This window comes from Rana temporaria, chromosome 6, assembly GCF_905171775.1.
Source record: "Rana temporaria chromosome 6, aRanTem1.1, whole genome shotgun sequence".
Taxonomy (NCBI): Eukaryota; Metazoa; Chordata; class Amphibia; order Anura; family Ranidae; genus Rana; species Rana temporaria.
The window spans coordinates 194,939,131-194,954,658 of record NC_053494.1 but is presented as its reverse complement, the minus strand read 5'-3'; the positions used below and the strand labels follow the sequence as shown (position 1 = coordinate 194,954,658).

The 15,528-nt window shown below is 42.0% G+C and overlaps 1 protein-coding gene across 1 annotated transcript in view; it reads right to left on the bottom strand.

Moving 5' to 3' along the window:
* LRP1B (LDL receptor related protein 1B) overlaps window positions 1–15,528 on the bottom strand; it is a 1,757,966-nt gene that overhangs the window by 1,181,206 nt on the left and 561,232 nt on the right. The window lies entirely within an intron of this gene.

Genomic DNA, 15,528 nt, shown 5'->3' with positions numbered 1-15,528 from the left:
CACAATAAAAAAAATGGTGGGAGAAAAAAAAAACTGCAAGGCAAAGGCATATTGAGCTAGTATGCTTACCTCAGAACGAAGCCCCCATATCGAAGCCTGGTCCACGGCGAGGGATCTGACATTTTGCCCTCAGCGTGTCTTCTGGGTTCGTGGCTCTGGCGCTGTGAGTGGCCGGAGCTGCGATGACGTCACTCCCGCACATGAGCTCTGGACCTTCAGCCAGGCATTCAAAGCGCATGCGCCACTAATGTCAGCGGCTGAATGCAAAGGGAATATCTCTTAAACCGTACAGGTTTAGGAGATATTCATTTTACCTACAGGCTTATTATAAGCTTACCTGTAGGTAAAAGAGGACCTTAATAAAATAGAGGGATGAGCTGCCACTTAGAAGTTGGGTTTCAGTAATGAAAATTGTAAAGTTATGCATTGTGGACAAAAATTTGCATGCAGAGTACCCGGGGGTGACTCACTGGGCGAGTCTGTGATGAAACCCCCGACTCCCGTGCGTGTGCCCGGCGGGTGCGATCGCCGCCGGGCACACGCGATCGCTCGGTACAGAGCGGGGAACGGGAGCTGTGTGTGTAAACACACAGCTCTCGTTCCTGTCAGCAGGGGAAATGCTGATTTTCTGTTCATACAATGTATGAACAGAAGATCAGTGTTTCCCCTAGTGAGGCCACCCCCCCCCCCACAGTAAGAACACACCCAGGCATACTTAACCCCTTCCCCGCCCCCTAGTGTTAACCCCTTCACTGCCAGTGGCATTTTTATAGTAATCTAATGCATTTTTATAGCACTGATCGCTATAAAAATGCCAATGGTCCCAAAAATGTGTCAAAAATGTCCGAAGTGTCCGCCATAATGTCGCAATACCGAAAAAAAAATCGCTGATCGCCGCCATTACTAGTAAAAAAAATATTAATAAAAATGCCATAAAAATACCCCCTATTTTGTAAACGCTATAACTTTTGCGCAAACCAATCAATAAACGCTTATTGCGATTTTTTTTTACGAAAAATATGTAGAAGAATACGTATCGGCCTAAACTGAGGAAAAAAAATGTTTTTTTATATATTTTTGGGGGATATTTATTACAGCAAAAAGTAAAAAATATTCATTTTTTTCAAAATTGTCGTTCTATTTTTGTTTATAGCGCAAAAAATAAAAAACGCAGAGGTGATCAAATACCACCAAAAGAAAGCTCTATTTGTGGGAAAAAAAGGACGCCAATTTTGTTTGGGAGCCATGTCGCACGACCGCGCAATTGTCTGTTAAAGCGACGCAGTCCCGAATCGCAAAAAGTACTCTGGTCTTTGGGCAGCAATATGGTCCGGGGGGTAAGTGGTTAAAAAAGGCTTTTACTATAGGGATAAATCACTACTTTTCCCTTTCTACAAAGCACTAGTTAAGCTTCATGTTGAATACCCTGTAAAGTTCTTGCCACCAATCAACAAGAATGATGTCCTCTAATTAGAAAGAGTTCAGTAAAGGGTAGCACAATTAATAACGAAGCTGGAGGACCTCGGTTACGAGGAACGATTGAGTAAATTACACTCATTCACCTTAGAGAAGAGACGTTTAAGAGGTGACATGATTGCCATCTACAAATTAATCAATGGTGGTGAATGTAGCAATGGTCCAAAAAATGTATATATTGTAGCTTCCCAATTATTATGTGTAGTGGCTGCATTTGTTTTCTTTTTTAGGCTTTTCCCTCTATTTCCCCCTTGTGATCTCCTGTATTATACAAACCCCACTGTGGATGAATGAAAACAGGAGGCACAGTAGACAACAGCATTATTAGTCTGGGGGGAGGGGGTGTTAGAAATACTAGCAGATTTAAATGTAGTGACAAATTAAAGGTGCTTCAGCTAATACCTTATCATCAGTTACAGCAAACAAGTTTTTTTCTTTTTGGGATAAATAATTTATATAAATAAATAAATGCTGACTATTTTAAGAACCCCTGCCAGTCTTAAATGGTCTGTCTTATCCCTGTAACTGCAAAATAATTTTTCTGTTGAAAAACAACAGACTTACTGGCCTCGATCACCAGATTAAAATAGAAGAAATAAGCCTCTTTCACATGGGGCATACTCCACCAAGCAGATCTGCCTGCTAAGCGGAGGGATGACAGGACCGTGTCTGCTCCGCTGATGCAGAGCGGACACAGACACAGCTCCCTGTTCTCTATGGGGCAGTCGGGTGGAAACGGACTGTCTGTCTGTTTCCATTCGACTGTCATTTGATACAATGCGCTAGACGGATGGGGAACAGATCACAATCCATCTGTTTTTGGCTGACAGAATCTGATCAGATGCAGGTGGGTGTAAATGGACATATGTCCATTTACATTTACCTCCACTTAGAGAAAAATGGGTGGTCTGATCGGGTTCACCTAAAAAAAACGACAGGCAGACCCGAACTGTCCGCTCGTGTGAAAGGGTCCATAAAGCCCATAAAAATAATAATACTGTACAGCCATCAGATCTAACCAAGGATATATGTGTAAGCCATATATGGGAATGAAGTATTGTGCCCAGTGCTGGCCGAGAAGGGAGCTTGTCTGTGCGCCAGGCAATGGTAGAGAGTGAGAGGTGTCCCGGGAGCCACACATCTAGTCAAGACTTGCTGTATGATGGGGAATGGCAGTCTCAGCCTGGACCCCCACCAGGCTGCACCCCAATGGTAATTGGTAATGAATAAGCACAAGATGTTTGTGTGAGGCCCTGTACACACGAGGAGACATGTCCGATGAAAACGGTCCGTGGATCAATTCGACGCATGCGCGGGATTTCGGTCCGCTGGTTAGACGTACTAACCAGCGGACATGTCCGACAGACAGGTTTCCAGCGGACAAGTTTCTAAGCATGCTAAGAAACTTTTGTCCGCTGGAAACCTGTTCGCTAGGCCAGGAAACCTGTCTGATAGGCCGTACACACGACCGAACATGTCCGATGAAACTGGTCCGCGGACCAGTTTCATCGGACATGTTCGGTCGTGTGTACGGGGCCTCAAACGCGTCTACATGACCTTGTGTTGGTGTCTTTGGTGTTATCACTCTGAACAATAAAAGACAAATCAGAATTCCTGGATGTGCAGCCATTTCTTTTCTTACAAGTTTCCCACGGTGGCGGGCCAGGGCTGGCACTTTATGAGATATTCCACCTCAGGTTATCAGCATACACCTGGAGCAGCAGCTCTTTTTCTTTGTATATAGGATACGCCCCAACACGTTCACTTTGCCCACCAGAGCTTAGTCATGGGTCACCAAAGCATTCCCCATGAGTAAGCTTCAGTAGAGTGAAACGTGTCTGGGGAGTGGCCTGGAGGGGGTCCAGGCTGAGACTGACATTTACCATCATACAGCAAGTCTTGGCTTGATGTGCGGCTCCAGGGACACCTATTAAACTCTACCATCACATCTTAGTATTGGTAAACTAAAATATAATAAATGTTTGCTTTTGGGTTTATTATTAATCTGGGTCCTGACAAGGACTTGCAACCACAACTTGAAGGTGGAGAAAAGGAGGTTTAATATAAAATTGTGCCGGGGGTCATTACAGTCAGTGCAAGAAAAATCATGAATTCCCTTCCCCAGGCAGTAATATAAGCTTGGAGCATTTACAAGTTGAAAAACTTCTAGGTGCCTTCCTAATGGGCATAATATATATACAGGCATACCCCGTTTTAAGTACACTCACTTTACATACACTCGCGAGTAAGGACATACCTGCGAGTGTATGTAAAGTGCCTTACAAGTACTCTACAGACGACATTTTACAACCGCAGTAGAAGGAGCTGAAGCTCCGAGAGAATAGCCCGCCCTGTTCCAGTGTGCCCCTGAAACCCACTACAGCCCCTGACCCCCCACTACACCCTAGAAGTGAAAAAAGGTATTGTTTCACTTTAAGTACATTTTCGTTTTACCTACATGCTCTGGTCCCATTGTGTACTTAAAAGTGGGGTATGCCTGTAGTATGTATTTTTTGGAATACTCAAACTGACGCGCATCCACACACTTACACTGGACTGGATGGCCTGTGTCTTTTTCCAACCTTATCTACTATGTACTGTATCAAGTTATCTCTGGGACAAAGGACAACTCTGGCCTTCTCAGTTTCTTTCCCTGCTGGAATCTGTACTTTAGCACCGACCATACACATTCGGGAAAAAAAACTTTTTGCTCCAGTTCAAATTTAACAATTATCATTCTTCCCCCCCCCCCACAATTTTATCTGCTTTTTGGCTCCAGCAGAAGATTGATTGGAAAGTTTTTATGATTATGTGGTGTATGGAGCAATCAATCAATTCAGGAATTTTCAGATACTTTTAAATGAAAAATTAGCCCTATTTGCCCTTTTTTCGAAGAGTGTCATTATTATTTCATGTACAGGTATTGGTTCACATATAAAAGTAGGTAAGGAATGGTACTGCTGACTTGTTTTAAAGCTTCATGCGTCAGGGCTCTCAACCTGTTCTTGGCCTCATCATCTCAGCAACTTTTTAAATTAGATTTTGACCACCCATTCCCTCAATACGTTCTACCACCCCCCTCCCCAAGTTACCACTTGATTATATTTAAACAATAAACAAACATAAAAGCCCTGAATTATTAATTATTATGATTTATATAGCGGCAACAGTTTGTACTTTTTCAATATAAAAGTACAGTTGTTAGGTGGGGGCAGGACAGGCTTCTCTGAAGAAAAGGTTTTTTAGGGATCACCCAAAAGTGGACAGAGAAGAAGATAGTCGGACAGATTGGGGTAGGGAGTTTCATAGGATGGGAGAGCCTCGGGAGAAGTCAATAAGGTGAACATAGGAGGAGGTGACAAGGGAGAGAGCGGAAACTTGGGTCTTGGGAGGAACAAAGACCTATTGTCATGGTCAAGTTACAGGCCTGGTCTGAAGTCTCCTCTGTGAGTGTCCATGTTGTTCTTTGATGATGTGGAAGTTCCCCATTGGTGGGGTCCTTACAGAATCCAGAAAGAGATCCTCATGAGTCCTTCTGAAGACTTCAGTTGGTGCTGTCATGATATCACAATGCAATAAGATTGGTCAGTGGGTCTGGAGTCTAGACTTCAACACCGCGGATCACTGATTTCTGGATAGGCACTCCAATGGGTCATGTGATGGCATTCTCAGTTAAAGCAGAGTTCCACCAATATAAAAGTCAGCAGCTACAAAAAGTGTAGCTGCTGACTTTTATTAATCGGATATTCACCTGTCCCAGTTTCCAGTGATGCGGGTGACGTGTCCCAGATGATTGTCGAGAGAGAGGGGGGAGAGGTGAAATTCCTAGGAGGAAGTGGGAGCTGGAAGCCTCTAAAAAGAGGTTTCCACCCCCCCCCCCAAAATGAAATGAGAAATGTGGTATGTCAGGGGGTCACCTTCCCTTAAAGCGGAAGTTACACCTTTGGTTGGAACTCTGCTTTAAATAAAAATGTGGAGAGTCAAAGAAAATCGGGGAGGTCCAGGGGGTAGGACCATGTGCTGAAGCTTGTCAGCAGATTAATGTTTTGCCTGGGAAGACTTCATTGGTTTGCTGGAGTTTCTTTTGAATTATACCAAGTAAAAATGTGGGTTAGCAGATTTCTTTTTTATTTCTTTTTTTTATTTGTGAATGCAGGAAAAATGGGAAAAGGAGACTAGGAATTGAGTGTTATTTTAAAACTTCACTGGATGCATACTTGCTTCAAGTTGGTGACTTACTAGACAGCCAAGTCAAGAACACGATAACAGACTTGAGTTTGCACCTTCAAAGTCAGCAATGGCAGCCCCCTTCTTTCTATAATCACAGGTTCACTTAAAGGGCAAGGCAATTAAAGTCGTCATCCTAGGCCATAAAACATCATAATCTTCATCTCCCACCCAGTCTTCACCAACAATAGAAACTGACATTTACAGACAGCAATTAGACTGTTACAATTAGAATTTACTGATCTGAAAGGCTGCTAATAAATGTGTTTTTCCAATCATTAGAAGCAACCTAATTTGTTGACATGGCTTCCTCTAAACACATTTACTTAGGATAAAAAAAAAAAAAAAAAGATCATCTATAAACAATGAGCTGAGACTGAGACTTTACGAGACTACTTGAACACGATCGTTCTCTACATTATAATAAATAACTGAATAAACCACTTAACTGCCAGATGATACATTTCTATGAAATTAATACACAAAAGAAGCAAGGTTCATAAACAAGATGCATTTGTATGGCTGTAGTATCAGTATTCACCTGACATTTTCTCAATAATGAAGCAGTATTGTATGCTGAATAGTATACCTTCATTACGCTGTTTCCAGCTGTGAACAAACATGAAAAGGAAGACGAAGAAGAAGAAGAAGAAGTTAAGGAATCATGTTACAATGACATACTTACTGATGAGCCAACCAATTCCTTATTAAAAGAAAAGGAATAGTTGGGTCTAATCTGCATGACTTAAAACTTAAAGCAATACTAAGCCCCGGTTGCGGCAAAGTATTGTGCATAAGATGCCGCTCAAACCGACTCGGTGCTTGCAAGATGTGTGCACAATACTTTGACACTTCTGGATCAGCTTTCTTCTTCTGAGTACCGGCGAGGAAACACTCGAGCCTTGGCTTTGAGCGCTGCTACAAGCTTTTCCATGATCACACTAAGCCCCGGTTTACACATATGCGGTGCGGAAAACTCAATGATCCCGGCACGTTACCAATACTGCATTGAAAGCACACAGTGTTTGCGATCCACTGTGGGCGTACAAAGTTAACGACATCCCAAAAGGATCGCAAGCGCAGTGTTGTTTACCCCCATCGGATCATATGGTACGCAACGAGCATGTGATGCGGTTGTGGTGAGGCTCCAAAAAGGGTGCCTGCACTTCTTAGGTGCGATGGGCTCAAATCTCACCATACTGAATCGCATGTTTAGGTAGATCATAAGCTCAATAATGGCATGCAATGCCAAGCTGCGATTTCCAAAGCGAGCAAAGTCCTTTCTTGTAGTAAGAGAGGTATGGATGCCAGAGAGAGAGATATAATTTGGCCCCTGTACAAATCATTAGTAAGAACTCATCTGGAATATGCAGTTCAGTTTTGAGCACCAGGGAACTGGAGAAAGTGCAGAGAAGGGCAACCAAACTGATAAGAGGCATGGAGGAGCTCAGCTATGAGGAAAAATTCGAGGAGCTGAATTTATTCTCTCTTGAGAAGAGGAGATTAAGGGGGGATATGATCAACCTGTACAAATATATAAGGGGTCCATATAGTGAACTTGGTGTTGAGTTATTCACCTTAAGGTCATCACAGAGGACAAGGGGGCACTCTTTACGTCTAGAGGAAAAGAGATTTCATCTCCCGCGTCGTATCTTTGTTTTGAATCCTCAAAACAAGATACAACGGCATCTCGGCTAGATCCGACAGGCGTACGTCTTCGTACGCCTTCGGATCTAAGATGCAATTTTTCGGTGGCCGCTAGGTGGCGTTCCAGTCGAAATCCGCGTCGAGTATGCAAATGAGCTATTTACGGCGATCCACGAACATACGTCGGGCCGGCTTTTTTTACCGTCGTTTGCGTTCTTTTCCGGCATATAGTTAAAGCTGCTATACTGAGGCGTACTCAATGTTAAGTATGGCCGTCCTTCCCGCGTACAATTTTGATTTTTTTACGTTGTTTGCGTAAGTCGTTCGCGAATAGGAATTTGTGTAGAATGACGTCACCGTTGTAAGCATTGGCGGGTTCTGGTTTAATTTCGAGCATGCGCACTGGGATACCCCCAGGGACGGCGCATGCGCAGTTAACAAAAAAATTTGTTTACATCAGGTCACGACGTATTAACATAAAACACGCCCCCATCACACCCATTTGAATTAGGCGCCCTTACGCCGCGAGAGATACACTACGCCGCCGTAACTTTTGGCGCCGATTCGTTGTGGATTCAAACCAAAGCAAAGTAAGTTACTGCGGCGTAGTGTATCTTAGATACACTGCGCCCGGCGCAGATGTCTGTGAATCTTCCCCACAGTCTATAAAAATAGGTTGCCTTCTAACTTCTAAAGCTAATTTCAGCTGGATGGACATTTATCTTTATTCAACCTATATTGAACTTTACTATTTATTTTAGGTTAATTAGTGGGAATGGGAAGTATTAAAGTTAATTATAGTTGAAAGGGTGATCATGTTGAGTGTCACCCATGGGATGAGGTTCACTAGAAACAGGTAGGAGGTGGACTTTTATTACAAAATCTATAGAATTGGGTTGCTGTCTCCCTTTTAAAGCTAACTTCAACAAGAGATGGAGGGATTACAAGAGAATGTACATCATCTCAAAAATCTTTGCTAAGTAAAATATTTGCACATTGCTATTTGTAGAGCATGTTATTATCTATGGATTTAAACTGTGTATTCAACTGGGCAAATTGAGTGCTTAGATGTTTGCATGGCATTGGCCTTTGACTCTTCCCGGAGAATTTCTATTAGGGTCACTTATCATTTGAGGTATTCTCATCTGAGCATACAAACTGCGTGAACATACTTTTAAAAAAAAAGTACAGAGTGTGAGATGGGATAATTGATTCCACCACTATCATTGATCCATTAAGGACAGACTTTTCACAATGCACAACACAGGGAACCAGCAAAAGCTGTAAAACACGCCTTGATGAAGATATATGCATTTATGTAAGATCTCCGCTTTGGATAATGATATGAAAGAATAGAGAGAGCACTTTACACTGATGTGATGTAATCAGGCTGGCTGACAGCTGTGCTGTATGCAGCTCTTGAGCCGCACATTCTCCCTCTCCGTAATGTATGCACGCTGTGGCGGTACAACCTTTCTGTTCAAGCCAAAAAAAAAGGAAAAGAAAAGAAATGCAATGACATTTCTTTTCAAGTTTTGAGAATCCATCCTGAAGCGCTGATGTCCTGCGGAGTTAAATTTTAGCAGGAAAATCAGCTTGACCATATAAAAGTATATTACTTTGGAATGTTTTGGGTAATGACATTCCGGTGGTGTATAAACAGAAAGTAAATTTGCAATTTTTGTTTCATCTTTTTCTTTTTGTGATAACTCAGTACTTGCCACTGCTGTCACTGTATAAATTCTGACAGTCTTTATCTTAAACACTATTCGGTAATAATTTTATGGTTTTAAAAGCATTGATAGCAGTTGAACGAAATACTCGGCACCCCTGTATAGTTGTGCAATAGCATTCAAATTTTTGGGTAAGACACAACACACTGGATATACAGAAGCTTATGCCGGTTACTCAGAGACCCTTTGAGCCTGTTTTGAAGCTCCTGGTAGGTAAGGACGATTCTGGAAGCTCCAAGAGGGTGGAAAATAAGGGCAAAAGCCATTTTAAAATATATATATATTTCTCAAGATTATATTGCAGCTTACCAATCCTATAATTATAGTAACTGCATTAGGGCTAGTTCACAAACAGTGGTGTAGTGGGTAGCACTCTCGAATAGCAGTAAAAAGGGTCACTTGTTCGAAACCCAACCACGACACTACCTGTCTGGAGTTTGCATGTTCTCTCTGTGCCTACGTGGGTTTTCTCTGTGTGCTCCGGTTTTCTCCCACACTCCAAAAGCCTCGTACACATGATCGGATATCTGATGGAATCTAATCCGATGGATTTTTTCGTTGGAAATCCGATGAAGCTGACTTTCATCAGTCTTGCCTACACAACATCAATCAAAAATCTGACCGTGTCCAACGTGGTGACGTAAAACACTACGACATGCTGAGAAAAATGAAGTTCAATGCTTCCGAGCATGAGTCGACTTGATTCTGAGCGTGGATTTTTGACCGATGGACTTCCACACAGACTATCGTTTTTATTATCCATAGGAAAAATTTAAAACAGGTTCTATTTTTTTCACCGATGAAAAAAAAAACGATGGGGCCCACACACAATCGGTTTGTCCGATTAAAACAGTCCCTCTGTTCTACATGTTATTAAGCTTTTGTTTTTATACTCTTTTTGGGTTACATTTGATGTAAATCTAGAGCATTTTTGACCATTTTGGTTGGTTTTCTTGCACGCATTACATCGTTTGCATGGGAAGAACCCTTTCCCTTGCCAAACGGTCAGGTTATTAGCTTTATTAGGGGGGTCTGGAACATTTTTTGCCACTAAATCCCTTAGGGTAGGGGCTCTTCTGTACACCACCCTGGGCACACTGGGCAGTATACTTTGGAGCTGCCTGTCTGCTTTTAGGATAGACCAATATTTTCTGAAAATAGATTCGAGTTGTCTGTGCTGAACATTGTAGTTTAGAATAATCGGTAGTTCATGGTCTAACTTCGGAGGACCATTGGACCCCTTACAGGTGTAATGCCTGTACCACCCTGATGGCGGCCCTGTTCAGGCAATGTTACACAGAAGGGACCAATCAAATAAAGGAATTTTATTTTTCTTTGAATGTTCCCTTTAACTACTAAGAAATAATATCCTGCAGACAACCAAGCTTGGAGGATATTATAGATTTGTGTTTATGTGCTTTGTTTGTTTGTTTGTTTTTTGCACATGAAAGCAGCACCAATAACAAGGGAGTATATTGTATTTGAAAAAATAAAAGCTATTACTTTTCCAGCAGACGAGAGAGCACAGGCGAGGCATGCCATGATAAACCAGTACGAGCAACACCGCGGGTGATGTCACCCTGCCAAGTATCAGTGTCCTGAATATTATGTTTTCAATGTCAAAAAATCTAATATTTCTATATATCTCAGTGGGGATGCCCTATCCTGCTGAGAACTACTGTACATCAAACTATGCTGTGTGTGCCTCCCTTAACCAGAAATAAGTTGTGTTCTGCAGTTCTTATTATTTGCATTAAACATTTACCGTGCCCCGCTCATTGGTTCTTTGTCAAAAGTAAATGGACCAGGTTTGACCTTTAAGAAAAAAAAAAACAACCTTTTATTTTCCATACAAAGGGTTAAAAAAAGCCCCACAGGATCCCTTAGCTGCCCACTGGAAGGAGGGTCTCAAATGGAACATATGGAACAAAATTCTTTCAAGGAATTTTTTATTAGTGATGAATGAATCTTAACAAATACTTTATATGTAATAACCAGTGCTGAGATTAAAGGTGTTGTAAAGGTTCATGTTTTTTTTTTCTTAATGCATTCTATGCATTAAGGTGAAAAAAAATCTGATGTTTGCCGCCCCCCCAGCCCCCCGTTTACTTACCTGAGCCCTCAAAAGTCCTGCATCGTGAACGAGCGGCTTCTTAATGGGGCTTTTCAGGTCTTCTCAGATCATTCATTGGATGATTGATAGCAGTGCAGCCATTGGCTCCTGCTGCTGTCAATCAAACCAATAATGCTGCCCGCCGGGGGCGGGGCAGAGTGATGCATTTGCCGGCTGTATAACAGGAGCACGCCCCCAAAAGCTAACCCCCTTGAGAGAGCTTTCCATGAAGGGGGTTAGCTGATGCGGGGAGGAGCCGAGACAGCGGCCGAGGAACCGCAGAAGATGTGGATCGGGGCCACTCGAGCTGCACAGTGGAGGTAAGTATGACATGTTTTTTTTTTTTTTATATTTGAACCCTTACAACCCCTTTAAGCACAGTTTTGAAATCTGACCAGATATGTTGTGAACTAGTTAAGGGGCACTTTGGACCCCTTACCAGTTCCCCAGTTCTGACCTAGGAGCCATGTTTGTCACACTCTAAACACTATAATCAACAAAAGAATGTGGTGGAATTGCCCTGTGATGAAATTGTCCTAATACAAACTTGACTAAAGGATTCATTGACCTCTGACTTTCTAGTAACCCCCCAAAAAAACAACCCATGGACTGAATGACATGGGTTTAAATGGCCACAGAAGCTATATATTTACAAAACAACAAAATAAATAACATAACATTCACATAGACCATAAACAGTTTTGACAATGCAAACCGGGAGCGGGTCTCTATCTATCTATCTATCTATCTATCTATCTATCTATCTATCTATCTATATATATATATATATATATATATATATATTTTTTTTTTTTTTTAAGGTGGACTTCGACCAATGTAAGTATGCATTTGCCATACCTGTGGGATCCCTGTATAAGCTGTCTGGAAAGTAGTAGGCTCCACTACTCCAATGATCTCCTATCTTCCAAGTCCCCTGTTGACTAGCTGCCCTGCGGAGTTATGAATACAGGAGGTTAATCCCTCAGCATGGGCACCAGTCAAGGAATCTGCATTTGCTCAGCAGATGCAAAATGTTTTCTGATTAGATGAGGTGGAGAGGTAGTGCCGTGGTATAGCCTTATGCAAGGAAACCATATACTTAGACTATGGAACATAAAGTGTAAGTGCAAATGATAAAATGATTATTATGTGTTCTGATTTCCTGAATATGTGCTTTAGTTTACAAATCCATCATTATGAAAACCGTTTTGTTCAAAATGTTTTTTTTATCCCTAGTGATATGAATATTCAAGGTCTGCACATTTCTTGAGTTAAAGATCCAATGTTCTTTTGTAAATAATTTGAAAATCACGGTTGTGCTGCTGTACTAGTGATTAGGAATACAGATGAAGCAATGGTTGTGTCACGTTTTACCTTTTAACTCACAGTCCAGCTGATCACAAGTTAACACAGTGACACACGAGCCAGCCATGGCTCATACAACAAACGTCACACTATATTTCTTTTAGAGTAATGATGAGTTTATTATGTTGCAATAAGTAAGGCATTGACGCTTAGATGGACACAAGGCTTTACTTTGGGAAGCATGGAGTAAGTGATTACTACTCTTGCAGTTTTGAGTCTTTGGTTTAACCACTTGAGATCCGCGCTGTAGACGAAAGATGTCCACAGCGCGGCTCTCAAGTGCCGGGTGGACGTCCTGTTGTTTATATTCCCTGTGCGCGCCGCTGGGGGCACGCAGCGGGGAAACACTGTGCCCGGCGCATCGCTGGGGAGCCGATGCGCTTGCCTGGCGGCCGCGATGTCCGCCTGGTACCCGTGATCGGCGGTGGCAGCAGGGACGTGGAGCTCTGTGTGTAAACACAGAGCTCCACGTCTTGTCAGGGAGAGAGGAGACCGATGCTGTATCCCCTGTACATAGGGACACAGCATCGGTCACCTCCCCCAGTCAGTCCCCTCTACACACAGTTAGAACACACCCAGGGAATACATTTAACCCCTTCCTCACCCCCTAGTGTAAACCCCTTCCCTGCCAGTCACATTTATACAGTAATTAGTGCATTTTTATAGCACTGATCGCTGTATAAATGTGAATGGTCCCAAAATTGTGTCAAAAGTGTCCGATACGTCCGCCGCAATATTGCAGGCCTGACAAAAAAAAAATTGCAGATCGCCGCCATTACTAGTAAAAAAAAAAAAAATCATAAATATATCCCCTATTTTGTAGGCGCTATAACTATTGCGCAAACCAATCAATATACGCTTATTGCGATTTTTTTAAACAAAAATATGTAGAAGAATACGTATCGGCCTAAACCGAGGGATTTTTTTTTTAATTGGGATATTATTATAACAAAAAGTAAAAAATATTGTGTTTTTTTTTTTTATTTCTGTCTTTTTTTGTTTATAGCGCAAAAAATAAAAATCACAGAAATGATCAATTACCACCAAAAGAAAGCTCTATTTGTGGGACAAAAATGAATAAAAATATAATTTGGGTACAGTGTTGTATGACTGTGCAATTGTCATTCAAAATGTGTCAGCACTGAAAGCTGGAAATTGGTCTGGGCACGAAGGGGGTTTAAGTGCCCAGTAATGAAGTGGTAAAATCCCACCTGGGACACCATTTTCATGGAGTTTGTATGTCCTTCCTTCCTTAATTCCTTCTTATTTTTTTATGTGATACAGCAAGCATTTTAGTAAGTGGGGGAAATATTGTCTAAAAGCTGCTCGCAAATAAATATAAGCCATGACTGATGGAAAACTGCAATTATTAGTCAAAAATCATCCAAATACCTCTTAGCAAACAATTAGCACACCATCCTTGCACTCAACAGGGGCTCTATCTGCATGGAATTTTTATATTTTAACTTTTCACCATTATGGTATAAGTTCCAGGAACATACCAGTAGGCTGGTTCAATTCCACCCCAAAATGCTGTGCTTGACTTCATGACCACAGAAAGGACTATCTAGAGATAAAGGACTGATGTCTAAAATGTCCTGTAAAAGAGATGTGTTAAACTGTGCTCAGTGGGAGTAAATAAATTACATTGATTACAATTGTGATTGCCTATTATTTCAGAATAAGATGCTGAATCATTTTTTCTCAGCATGGCACACAGCAGGGAGCTTTCAAAGCTGATTGCACTGCAAGATAACCTGATAATTTTGGCAATCAATGTAAGTACAGATGTGCTGGGGTTAGTATTAGGGGTTCGTTTGCAGGTAGGATTGTGGTTAGTACTAGGGTCAAAGACCATTGTTAGAAATTAGAGGGCTGAGTGTTAAGTTTAATTGTTGGGTTCATTACAGTCTTTAATGCTTAAAGGAGTTGTAAAGGTTCCTGTTTTTTCACCTTAATGCATCCTAGGCCCCCCCGGTTAACTTACCTGAGCCATCGAAAATCCAGCGTTGAGAGAGCGCTGGATTTCGGGACGGTCTTCTCGGCTCTTCATTGGATAGATTGATAGCAGCGTAGCCATTGGCTTGTGCTGCTGTCAATCAAATCGTATGATGAGGGCTCCAAGGGCGGGGCCGAGTCTGGCATTTGGACGCAAATGCAGGACTCGGGAGCGGGCCCTCAAGGTAACCCCCTTGGCAAAGCGCTTCCCAGGGGGGTTAGCTAATGCAGGGAGGAGTCGAGACAGCCGCTGAGAGACCCCAGAAGATGTGGATCGGGGTCAATCTGCAAAACGATCACCTCCGGCGTTCTAGTTTCTGTTCTCTTATTCACTTCCTGGTTTGCGGCGCTGGTCCATGTAAGAACTACATTTCCCAGTATGAATTGCGGCACTCCCAGTAATTCACACCTCCTTGAAGTCTCTAACACGTAGAGAGCGTCCTGCCAGATGTAGTTCCCAGGAAGGGGTGAGCACGTTACTGACCACCGCAGTAAACCCTCCCTTCACGGTGGTCAGTAAAATCAGACAAGCAGGAAGTGAACAGAACAGAGAAGAAATAGAGCAACTTCTGAGCAAAAACGAACAATGAGGAAGTGAAAAGAGGAATGTCTGCAGGTAAAGAATGCTTATTATGAAAAAAAAAAAATCCTTTACAACCCCTTTAAGTAAGTAGGGTAAGTTTAAGATTAAGGGTCAGAGCACATGGAAATCCTCACCTAAGTATGGATACTGAAATCTAACAAGCTGTAAAAAAAAACTTAGTGGCTACAACAAGAAGAATGACAATACATTAGTAGTAGTAGTAGTAGTAGTAGTAGAAGTAGCACTGATAGTAGTAGTAGTAGTAGTAGTAGTAGTAGTAGTAGTAGTAGTAGAAGTAGCACTGATAGTAGTAGTAGTAGTAGTAGTAGTAGTAGTAGTAGTAGAAGTAGCACTGATAGTAGTAGTAGTAGTAGTAGTAGTAGTAC